Source organism: Gobius niger, assembly GCF_951799975.1.
Source record: "Gobius niger genome assembly, chromosome: 15".
Taxonomy (NCBI): Eukaryota; Metazoa; Chordata; class Actinopteri; order Gobiiformes; family Gobiidae; genus Gobius; species Gobius niger.
Genome location: NC_136866.1, coordinates 21238250 through 21249923, shown reverse-complemented (window position 1 = coordinate 21249923; position 11674 = coordinate 21238250). Strand labels below are relative to the sequence as shown.

Here is an 11674-nt window from a genome sequence, read left to right as displayed (position 1 = left end):
ACAAAAAAATGGGGGGAAAAAATAAGAAAAAGCGAGGAAATTAAAGCAATAAAAACGTGACGAAAAAGCAACAAATAAGAAAAAAAGGAGGAAAAAGCTCCAAAATAGGGAGAAAAAGCAATGAAAGCAAATAAATGACGGAAACATGCCAAAAAAAATGACAAAAAATGACAAATGGCGTCAAAAATGTGGCATAAACGCAGCGACAAAGACGTTGACATCGGTTTTGTATGTCTTAGCTTTCAAATTAGGTGTTACCTGGCCTAAAGGCTTTAAGAGATTTTAGATTTGGGTAAAGCCGAAGAGAAATTTGCTTGCTCAGGTGGGGGTTATGAGGTTAAAGGTACTTTGGATTCTTTGCATTTCCCCATCAAATCAAACTGTTGTGTTGTTGTAGAGCCCAATAACACAACAGCAGTGGCTGATTTGAAATGCAGGAACACTTTGGAAGGGCACATCCTTCGAGATCGGGTGAGGAACTCAGTTACCCGGGAGGAGCTCGGAGTAGTAGTAGAGTCGAGCTGCTCCTTCACGTCGAAAGGAGTCAGCTGAGGTGGCTAGGGCATCTGTTCCGGATGCCTCCTGGCTGCCTCCCTCGGGAGGTGTTCCAGGCATGTCCTATTGTGAAGAGGCCTCGTGGACGACCCAGGACACGCTGGTGGGAGGCCAGTCTCTGAGCTGGCCTGGTGTTGCCTCAGGGTCACCCCAGAACAGCTGGAGGAGGTGTGTGCGTGGATAGGGAAGTCTGGGCATCTCTGCTGAGACTGCTGCCTCCGCGACCCGGCCGCGGATAAAGGGGAAGAAAATGGATGGATGAATGGACTTTGACGTCTGTGTTATTGCTGGTTTCCAAACAGTGAAACAGAAAAACAATTGTCCACATGAAGCAATGAAGCAGCGATATGATAAAAAATGCATGTGACCTTAATCATGTGACATCGTTCCTACAGCATGAAACACAATCAGCCATATCTTCTGTTTAGTCCTCACATCCACAATAAACCTGCAATTGAAACTTATTTCTGCTCTTTACGGACACGTTATTTTCTAAACTTTCCAGAGTTTACAAATTACTTCTTAAGAGTTTTTATAACTGGATACAGAGTAGGACTGGTCACATATACTGGGAATTTAAGCAGATCAATGATTTTCTCATAGATACCAGCGGATTGCAGTTTGGCTCCTGTAATTGTCATGTGGCCACACTCCCACTCAAGAAGAAAAACAATCCATTGTCTTTTTGATACTATTGTAAATCTAATTATTAGAACTAAGCAGCAACCTTTTATAACTGGTTTGCATATCCTAATTAGTTGATAAAACAATTTAAACATCATCCGCCTGTGTCAGCAATTACTATTTTTAATCATAACTGCATTTATGAGCAGATTCTCTGAGTGAGGAAAGACATTAGCATAAAAAATCCCTCCTTTTGGGTTTGAGAATTGCACAGATCGACACGGTGTGAGGGATAGGGACTTGTGGGCTTCCCTGAATTGGCATAATAATGATATTCATAAAAAGCCCACCTACTGGGGCCCGGACAGCAAAAAAAAAACGAGTTCCTTAGCAACAGCATACATGCTCTTACAAGTTTCATCTTGGGAAATTTGCCCCGGATTGGGATGGCAAACAAGAAAAGACCTTTAACTAGGCCAGGATATAAGACAATGGCACAAATCCCTCCTTCTATTGTTACATGTAGGTCAACAAAGAGGCATTCATTCATTCTGCCAGTATGTTTATCCAATTAAAAGTCCATATATCAAGCAAAACTAGCTCTTTGTGTTTTCCTATTATGTAAATACGAGGTGCACGTTTGCTAATTAAAGACACGCTGCGGAAAATTCCAGGTTATGTGACATCACAAGAACCTAAACCGTTTAAAAGCTCGACACAAACCCCAACGTGGCAATGATACAGTACGAAACAAGGTCCTAATGACCAGCCAGACTTCATCAGCTCTATTTTTGCACCGCGTTTTTAAAATAAAGTATTTTTAATTGAGGATTATCTATTTAAACTTAATGTTTAGCGACCAGTATAGGAACAGCAGAGCAGAAACATCTAAGACGAGCTGATGTCCCACGAGACTATACCGACAAAGTTGTGAGTCAGGTGGAGAGGCACATTTTGAAGTATTTTTCACCAATAAAAACGTCTTTAATTAATTGCATTTTATTCTATTTAAATGGTGAAACAATAATGCAGTGTGGCGAACTCCAGCAGCAGTATAGAAGAACATTTAAAATGGTGAACTAAAAGAAAGTCAGTGTGTTCCAAACCTTTTTTGTCTTGCCTTCATTATACTCTGTGTAGCCTCACCTCAAGGGTCTTGTAGATTATTGAGAAGAAACCCATTGAAATGACACTTTATTAGTGAAAAGACAATGTTGTGTGCTCAAAACAAAGCTAAAAATGAAACATTATAACTGCAAAGTGTCATTTAAATAGCCTTTCTTTTCAGAAATAACGCTCTTATAGTAGCCAGTTTCATCTTCCTTTTTAATCTAAGATCATTCCAAGTACCCCCTGAATATTCCTCGAGTACCCCCAGAGGTCCCCCGTACCCTTGGTTGGGAAACGCAGTTCTTGTGCATTAGTTATAATACTTTCATGCTGTATCTTCACCTCATATAACTTTCAATCCTGAATATATGGTTAGCAGGTAAAAGTTATTTTTCAGCTAAGATTTGTGACCATTCAAAAAGGCCAATCTTTCACAAAGAGCACCACCTTTTCTTCTCTTGAGGAGATGGGCTGAATAAGGATCACTCAAACATGCACCGAAACATATTTTTCATAAGGGAACAATATTATATCATTCAAAGCTTAAGCAAAATTCTGCCACTTTAAATTAGCTGCCAATTAATACGCAGCCAAATAATATATACTAGGAATTTGCAGTGAACACATTACAGTGCTCTCTATGGATTCTAAATGTATTTCTGTTAGAAGAACCACACATTTGTTGAAGAAGACTGTGCGTGCACTCAGTTCTTTTGAGATCGCAACACTGTTAAAACTATTTCCACTGGCAGGTGTGAAAAGAAAGGCACCACTGCCCTCTAGTGGCTGCTTTAAGTTAGCAGTTTTGTGCCTCGTTGGGATCTTGTTTTATTTCAACTCTTATCATGCTGACATACTATCAGCAAACAAGAATAAACATTTTGAACCAAATATATTATATATGTAACCTTTGAGTAGCATGTATAAAGTATTCAAACATATCAGTAATTTATGTGACGTTCCTATGGTTGATAGTGCACAGGACCCCGCTCTTTGGCCTGAGTGAAGCGGTGTCTTTGACGTCAAAACTCTGTCCTGGGACAAGGGTGAAGTCAAACCTTTGGATGAGTTTAGCCATCACCACTTTAGCCTCCATCTGCCAACAACCAGAAACACAGCCATAGCATTATAATGTAATCTACTTATCTATATTGTAAACTTTTCTTCAGGTCATCAGCTTTTTGTGACATAGGTGTTAAACTAAAATAAGTAAACAATGGTTAAATGTGGGGGGGAAAGTTAAGAATAGAAAAAAAGTCTTCTTGAATGAAACATGAATGAGACAATGAGACCAATGTTTTTCAAATGTATCATCAGCTCAGGTGGAAAAATAAAAAAAATAAGTTGAATTTTTTTCCTTACCATGGCGGTGGCTCCTCCTGGTATGTGGATGCCGCCAATCACCATGTCCTCCTGCAGGTCGCGGGACGTCCCAGGAGCAGTCGGGTACATCCTGAGTGTCTCTTTCAGCACCTACAGTGAATACATGGGATTCATATTCGTTGTAAGATATTACAGTAAATGGTTTAAAAGCGATTTAAACGGTCAAGCGCTAAAAAAAACACACACACCTACACACACACACGCACGCACGCACGCGCACACACACACACACACACACACACACACACACACACACACACACACACACACACACACACACACACACACACACACACACACACACACACACACACACACACACACACACACACACACACACACACACACACACACACACACACACACACACACACACACACACACACACAGAGAAACAAATATACCTGTTCTGAACATGTCCTGGATCAAACTCTCCTCCCTGCACAATTTAGCAGCTATGAACTGTTTTAGTTTTCACTGAGCATTCAATGTAGATGCCGCTCTTGCACCCTCTGCAGGCATTATTTTGTACCTAAAATCTATCACTACTGGTGGTGGGGAAATGTTTAAGGTAGATGGATGAAGAAAAATGATCTACTATCCCTTTTTTTCTAGACACAGTACTCTATACTACTCGAAAAACCAAGATATACCTGTAGTTGTCCAACGTGACTTAAGGCAAATTATTTCACAGCAAACGTAAACTGTAACCACTTAATACAACCGCTTGGAAACATTTATTTAGCTTGCACATGAATAGCAGTACAAGGTATTCATATGTTTTAACTGTTTCCAAACAGTTATCTAAATGTTGACAGATATTGCATTATTACAGTCAGTTATTACATTACTAATAATTATAATAATAGAAACATGCTTCATTCCCTGTACCTGTGTGAGGTATGTCAGGTTTCCCAGGTCGTCGTAGCTGATTTCTCTTTTCATTCCTAAGACGTCGTCTGAAGTATTAGTTAATACTTAGAAATGAGGCTCGGAGATAGGTTAACGTATGTGTGTTTACTTCCGTGTATCTGGGAACATACAACTCATGGCAATGTGGCTGGTACTACCGCCAAGTGTATCACTCCGCCTATAGTTCCAATACATATCACAACATCCCCCCTGTTTAGCTGAGACCCTTATTGGTAATAGAACAAAGAACTGTGTTAAATTATTCATGCTAGGATATTAAGCATTAGCTGTTATTCAACACGTTCCTATATAATTATTAACTCTTTTCTTTTTTTCTTTTTTCTTTTTTTTTTTTTAACATTACTATTTTAAGGCAGAACATATGTCTCTCATATTGTGATAGGGACATATTTAAAACTGTCAACATTAATTCAGTCTTAGCAAGTGACCAAAAAACTACTTCTATCCATGTGGATTGTGTTTGCTGTTAGACATAGTCTCTGTAGTGCGTTGGTTTGACCACAGCCCTTCCGAATCGTGTGCGGACTGGCTGGGTGCTGTTGGGGTCTGGTGGTTTACTTTCGAGTTCAGGGGGTGGTGCAGTCTTTGTTTGGTCACTGCGATCCTCCTGGTCTTCATCCAGTGTTGGTGGTTCTACAAGATGGGTTCTTTTCACAGTCTGCTGCACCTGTGTGTTGTATGGTCCACGCAGATGGCTCCTGCTACGCCTGAGCATATTTCCATTTGGTGTCTGGACAACGTAGCTCCTTGGCTCATTGCACTTTTGCTGGACAACTGCTGGGTGCCATGTCCTTCTCTCTTTGTTCCACACGGTCACATGCTGTCGGTGTCCCTCTTTACCTGCGTCTGCTCGGCTTGGCAATAAAGTGGTAACAGGCCTACCAAAGAGCAGTTCTGCAGGTGAAGGCAGCTTGCTGTCAATTGGTGTCGCTCTTACTTGTAGCAAAGCTATGTGGAGGTCACTTTTGTTTTGCTGTGTTTTCTTGACAATGGCTTTGATGTGTCGGACGTGTCTTTCAATGAACCCATTGCTTTTGGGGTAGTGGGGAGAGCTGGTGACATGTCGTATTCCCCACCGTTTCACAAACTGTTGGAAAGCCTGCCCCGTGTACTGTGGTCCATTATCTGTCAAAATTTCATCCGGTTGTCCGAACAAGGACATGTAGCACTGCATTTTTTGTGTGACTGCATGGCTGGTTACTTGAGTGGTCATTTCGTCTACAAGTGGATACTTTGAGTATCTGTCTACAGTCAACAGGTAGTGGCGGCCATTGATTTCAAAAAGGTCCGAGGCTATTGACTGCCACGGTTTGGTTGGTATGTCGTGTGGTTTGAGAGTTTCTTTGGGGTTTGCATCTTGGTGTTCTGCACATACACCGTATGATCTGCAGACTCTTTCGATGTCATCATTCATCTTGACCCAATAGACACATTCTCTTGCCAGTCGGCGTGTTTTTTCGATGCCTTGATGTGCCACATGTTGTGTGAGAATGTCTTCAGTCATGGAGTCTGGGATGAGTACCTGTCTGCCCTTGAAGACGACTCCTGACTCTGTTGCGAGTTCATCTCTGAAAGACCAGTATGGACGTAGGTCTTTAGGTAGGTCCTTAATGCTTTCAGGCCATCCCTGATGAATGAATTCTTTCAACGCATGGAGCTTTGGATCATCAGCAGTTTGGCTGCGCAGAGCGTCTTGTTTTTCAGGTGAAAAGTTTATCACGGCAATAGTATGCCTCTCTGGATCCTCAAACTCAGTTTCGATTCAATCTATCCTTTCATCCAACTCAATGTCCCCATCGTTCTCAGGGTTAGGTAGCCAACTGAGAGTGTCTGCCAGAACCATTTCTGCTCCAGGCCGGTATTTGACTTCATAGTTGTACCCTTGGGTCTTGATCAACATACGCTGGAGCCGGGGTGGCGCTGCGTGCAGTGGCTTTGAGCAGATGGTGACAAGTGGTTTGTGATCTGTTATCACGGTGAATGACTTGCAGTACAGGTAGGTATGGTATCGCTGCATTCCATAAACCAGGGGTGCCCAAACTTTTTGTCTCCGAGGGCCAAAATGAAAAAGTGCCTGTGAGTCGCGGGCCAAACACGGCGATGTCAAGCGTGAAACACATAACTGCAAATAATAAAAGTTACTTTATTTTCTTTTTTGGTATACCTTTGCATTTAATTCAATCTATGCAATTAACCTCTTAACTCCCACCTGAACCGAGAGGATCTTTTTCCTCACATCAGATTTTTTTCCCATCATTTTTTTGTTGGATATTCAACTCATTTTTGTAACTTTTTTGTCATTTTTGGGTCAATTTTTCATCAAATCTTTGTCATTTTTTGTCAAATTTTTATCATATTTTTGTTATTTTTTGTCACATTTTTGTCATTTTTTTGTCCATTTCTTGTGACATTTTAGTGACATTTTGGCCACTTTTTCATCAATTCTTTGTCACTTTTTTGTCAATGTTTTCTCACTTTTTTTGTCACATTTCCATCATTGTTTTCGTCTCAGTTTTGTTGCTATTTTCACAGCTTTTGCAGCAGAAGCTTTTGGATTGGGGTAAAGCCAAACTGGAGAAAATGCGCTCGGTTAAGGTGGGAGTTAAGGGGTTAACATGCTACAAAAAGCCTAGTTTTAGTAGAACAAAATCAATTATTGTAGCAATATAGAGCAAAATGGAAACAGCAGCACCACCTGTACCTGGTGGACAAAAAGTGAACTGCATCTATATTTGCCATTGAGAATGAACGGGAGAGAGAGTTATTGACCAGATGCGGCGCAAAAGTAGGTCACCCTCTGGCGGGCCAACCTAATTGTTCCGGCGGGCCAAATTTGGCCCGCGGGCCCCACTTTGGGCACCCCTGCCATAAACTATTGCAAGCATTTCCCGTTCAATGTTGCTGTACCTTGATTGGCACTCAGTTAGGGTCTTTGATCCGAATGCAATAGGTCTGTTGTTCTGCACCAGCGCTATACCCAGGCCTTTCTGTGATGCATCCACTTCGAGCGTCAGGGGTGTGTTGGCGTCATAGTATTTTAGACATGCATCCTCTGTGATGGCAGACTTCAAATCTTCAAAGCATTTCTGGTGGTCTGCTTCCCATAACCACAGGGCGTCATTTTTCAGTAGTCCTCTTATGGTGTGCGCTTTCTCTGCAAACTTTGGTATGTACGTAAGATAAGTCAACATCCCCATGAATCTGTGCAGTTCATCTTTGTTTTGGGGCGTTGGCATTTTCTGTATGTCTCTTATTTTTGCAGGATCTGGTTTTATGCCACTGTCTGTGTACAAGTTGCCAAAAAATGAAACGTTGTTCTGCTTGATGACACATTTATCACTGTTAAACACCATACCTGCTTCTACGACCCGTTCCATCAGGGCAGTCAGGTTGCTGTCGTGCTCGTTTTCGTCCTTTCCATATATGACTATGTCATCGGCTATGCTGGCCACGCCTTCAAGTCCTTCCAGAATTTGGTCCATCTTGGCCTGGAAGAGATCCTGAGACACACTCAGTCCAAATGGCAGACGTTTCCAGCAGTATCTACCGAATGGGGTGCGGAACGTTGTCAGGATTTGTGATTCTTCGTCAAGATGTATTGACCAATATCCTGCTTTCGCATCGAGCTTGCTGAAGATCTTGGCATTTGCAAATTTTGGATTCAGTTCCTCGACCGTAGGTATCTTATGTGGGCATCTTTTCAGGCTGGCATTTAGTTTTTGTGGGTCTAGGCATATGCGTAGAGATTTGTCCTTCTTTGTGCTGAACGCTAGGCTGGAGCACCAATCAGTGTGGTGTTCTACTTTCCGTAGAACATCTTGTTCAACGAGCTTGCTCAGTTCATCTTGGAGCTTGTCTTTGATGTGGATGCTGCATTTCCGTGGTGGGTCGATGAATGGTTCGGCATCAGGCTTCAGGATGAGTTTCGCAGTACCCTCGAAGTTTCCTATTTTGTCGAACTGACTTGGGTATTCTTTTATCAGATCCTCACAGGTGGTTATTTTCAGTTGTTTTGCTTGTTGCTTTTCCTTTTTTGTTGTCCTTTTGCTTGACCGTGTCCACATGCAGAGTGACAAGGTTCAACAGTTCACTCGTGGGCAGTCCAACAACAGCTGGCCCTGGTACGTCCACGACGTAGAACTTGGCGCTTATCCATCTGGATTCCTTGTACTGGCATGGGATGTTGATAGTTCCATAGCAAGGTATCTCATGACCACTGTAGGCAGACAGTTTCAGGTTGTTTTTCTTCAGTCTTTTATATGTACGTGTGTCGCTTCCATACATCTGTTTGAATGTGCGCAGTGGGAGAGTGTTCCCTGATGCACCTGTGTCTATTTTCAGGCGAAGTGTGTGTCCATAGCCTGCTACATCAGGTGGTCTCACATTCAGTGTTGTGTAGGCTTCTTCTCTAGGCGGATTGCTGTTGATGCTGTGCATGCATTTTTCACTGACAGTCAAGAGCCAGATGAAGAATGCATGTATCAGCAACAATTCCACTCGATTACTATCAACCACGTCAATTCTGGCTTTGTGCTGTAGCCTGTGCTTTCCCTTGTTTGCCTGGTGTTTGTACTGCTTGTTTTGTGGTAGATGGGACTTACTTATTTTCCTTGTATTTGAGTCTGGCTTCTGTTGTCTCTTTTTCCTGCAGCACCTTGCCCAGTGGCCTTTCACGCCACAAGTATTACACTCGTCGTGGTATGCAGGGCACTGGCGCGGTTTGTGACTCGTGCCACAGTTCTGACATGCTCGTCCTCTGTGTTTGGCATGAACTTTTTCTGAAGTCGACAGACCGAGTTGGTTTAGCTGTTCATTGCCTGCTGATAATGCTTCATATTTCCTTCCTTCTTTCATCACAGCACATCAGCCACGGAGTACCCTGGTGGTTTGCTGTACAGATCATTCCTCAGAGCATCGTGTGGCGTACTGGCAATGATGAGCTCGATCAGACGTTCGTTTAGTTCTTCATCGGTGAACTGGCATTTCAGCGCTAAAGTCCTGGCTCTAGTCACAAAATCATCAATGTTTTCATCATGCTTCTGTCTGTATTGCATTAAATGAAGTCTGTGTATCCTAAAGTTCACGTTTAACTTTAGTTGACCTTCAAAAAAGTTCCACAGATGTTCCGTTTTTTTCTTGTTAGCCTCGCTGAGCCCGCTAGCATTCAGTCTTTTTAGCCCTTCATCTCCAATGCCTCGGCATATTTTCCTAGCTTGTTTAGCTTCGTCCTCTATTTCTTCGTCTTCTATGTAAAGACACATTTTCTGTTTAAATAGAGAGATAGCCTCACTCAGATCCGGGTCGGACCAATTCATTACCGGTAAGTGTGATGCCATTGTTTTCCTTGTGTACACGTTCGTTGTTTCTCTTAGCCGCCAAGCTTGCTCCCGCTAGCCGCTCTGCCCGCCGAGTCGACACGCAAAATTATCCTCGGACAAAATTCCTGGAGACTCACGTCAGGCACATATCAGTCCCGTATGGCGATCACGAAGGCGATTCTTTTCCGCTGCCACCATGAAGTATTAGTTAATACTTAGAAATGAGGCTCGGAGATAGGTTAACGTATGTGTGTTTACTTCCGTGTATCTGGGAACATACAACTCATGGCAATGTGGCTGGTACTACCGCCAAGTGTATCACTCCGCCTATAGTTCCAATACATATCACAACACCTCTTTCTTCAGTCTGGGAGAGAGCACAGTAAGAATTTATGAAGCATTACAAATGTTGAATTGATGATCTCGGCACGCCGAGGTCATCTCTCGGCTGTCCAGGAGTTTTCCATCAAAGTTCACGTTTTCATAAAAAATGTTACAGGATATTTATTCTGAGTTCATCAATAGGTTACTGCATGCATCCTCACTTCTCCAGTATGTCCGGTTGTCTGCCCAGCTCCATCGTGCAGAAGGCGAGCTGATTGGCTGTCGTCTCCTGACCTGTAATGACAGTCCATAACACAATGACCTCAACAAATGACCAACATCAGCCAAGCGAGAGAAAACCAAAACCCTCACCTGCGATAAAGAAGGTCACGAAGTTGTCCAGCATAAACTCTTCATCCTCTTTGGTCATACTTTCTTCTAGAATTGCGCCCATAAAAACAGAGATTGCTGTTTCTCCAAAACCATGAATGTTAGATGGCTGATTCTTTAGTATGTTATACAGGGTCCCACCCCGTGCAAGAAACCAAGGTTTGGTCAAGTTTGATCACACAGTTTTTCCATAAAGTCAGTTGCAAGTTTCTGAATAACCGTCAGTTTCCTCAGGTCTCACTTGTGAAAATAACCCAAAACCATACTTTTTTGGAAAGGGATCTTCATCCCTGACACTGACTCTGCATTGGAGATGTTTTTTTGCTGTGACAATGCAAAAAGCTAAGAGCTAGAGAACGCGTTTGCGCCCATAAAAACAGAGATTGCTGTTTCTCCAAAACCATGAATGCTAGATGGCTGATTCTTTAGTATGTTATACAGGCTCCCACCCCGTGCAAGAAACCAAGGTTTGGCCAAGTTTGATCACACAGTTTTTCCATAAAGTCAGTTTCAAGTTTCTGAATAACCGTCAGTTTCCTCAGGTCTCACTTGTGAAAACAAACCAAAACCATACTTTTTTTTAACAATTATGTTCATCCCTGACACTGACCCTGCATTGGAGATGTTTTTTTTTTCTGTGACAATGCAAAAAGCTAAGAGTTGATAAAAGTGAGTGTTCTCAGCTAGAGAACGCGTTTGCGCCCATAAAAACAGAGATTGCTGTTTCTCCAAAACCATGAATGTTAGATGGCTGATTCTTTAGTATGTTTATACAGGGTCCTACCCCGTACAAGAAACCAAGGTTTGGTTAAGTTTGATCACACAGTTTTTCCATAAAGTCAGTTTCAAGTTTCTGAATAACCGTCAGTTTCCTCAGGTCTCACTTGTGAAAACAAACCAAAACCATACTTTTTTTTAACAATTATGTTCATCCCTGACACTGACCCTGCATTGGAGATGTTTTTTTTGCTGTGACAATGCAAAAAGCTAAGAGTTGATAAAAGTGAGTGTTCTCAGCTAGAGAACGCGTTTGCGCC

General features: G+C 42.3%; 2 long non-coding RNA genes across 2 annotated transcripts; both read right to left on the bottom strand.

The window, feature by feature from the left end:
• Positions 1-3472: 3472 nt before the first annotated feature.
• Positions 3473-4633, bottom strand: LOC306974738. The gene is made up of 3 exons (XR_013793657.1): positions 4564-4633; positions 3652-3762; positions 3473-3489 (listed from the first exon to the last, which is right to left on the bottom strand). It is a non-coding gene; the product is annotated as an uncharacterized lncRNA (long non-coding RNA).
• Positions 4634-10275: 5642 nt separating this feature from the next.
• Positions 10276-10686, bottom strand: LOC306974601. Its single transcript, XR_013793651.1, has 3 exons — positions 10620-10686; positions 10469-10541; positions 10276-10290 (listed from the first exon to the last, which is right to left on the bottom strand). It is a non-coding gene; the product is annotated as an uncharacterized lncRNA (long non-coding RNA).
• Between the last annotated feature and the right edge of the window lie 988 nt (positions 10687-11674).